This window comes from Tupaia chinensis, unplaced genomic scaffold, assembly GCF_000334495.1.
Source record: "Tupaia chinensis unplaced genomic scaffold, TupChi_1.0 Scaffold143591_1, whole genome shotgun sequence".
Taxonomy (NCBI): Eukaryota; Metazoa; Chordata; class Mammalia; order Scandentia; family Tupaiidae; genus Tupaia; species Tupaia belangeri.
In genome coordinates, this window is record NW_006203437.1 from 432,059 (window position 1) to 432,359 (window position 301).

The following is a 301-nucleotide window of genomic DNA, read 5'->3' on the forward strand; positions in this document are numbered from 1 at the left end:
CGGCCCCTGCCCCTGCCACCCGGCCACGTGATGTGTGGCACCGAGGGGTGCCCTGTAGCTACTGCCTGCTGAGAGCGTCTCGCCGGGTGCCTGTGGAGGGCAGGTGCTCTGTTGCCCTGTGGCCCCCTCCCCCCCCCGTGCCCCTTCCCCATTCATGAAAGAAATAAAGAAGCTTCATTTTTAAAAGTGGGTTACAAAATGCCCGTGGCTCCTCTGCCAGCGCCCCATCACATCCTTCCCCCAGGAAGTCAGCAGTGCTGTGAGCAAGTGTGTGCACGGTCCCCTGGGTGGGCCGCCGAGC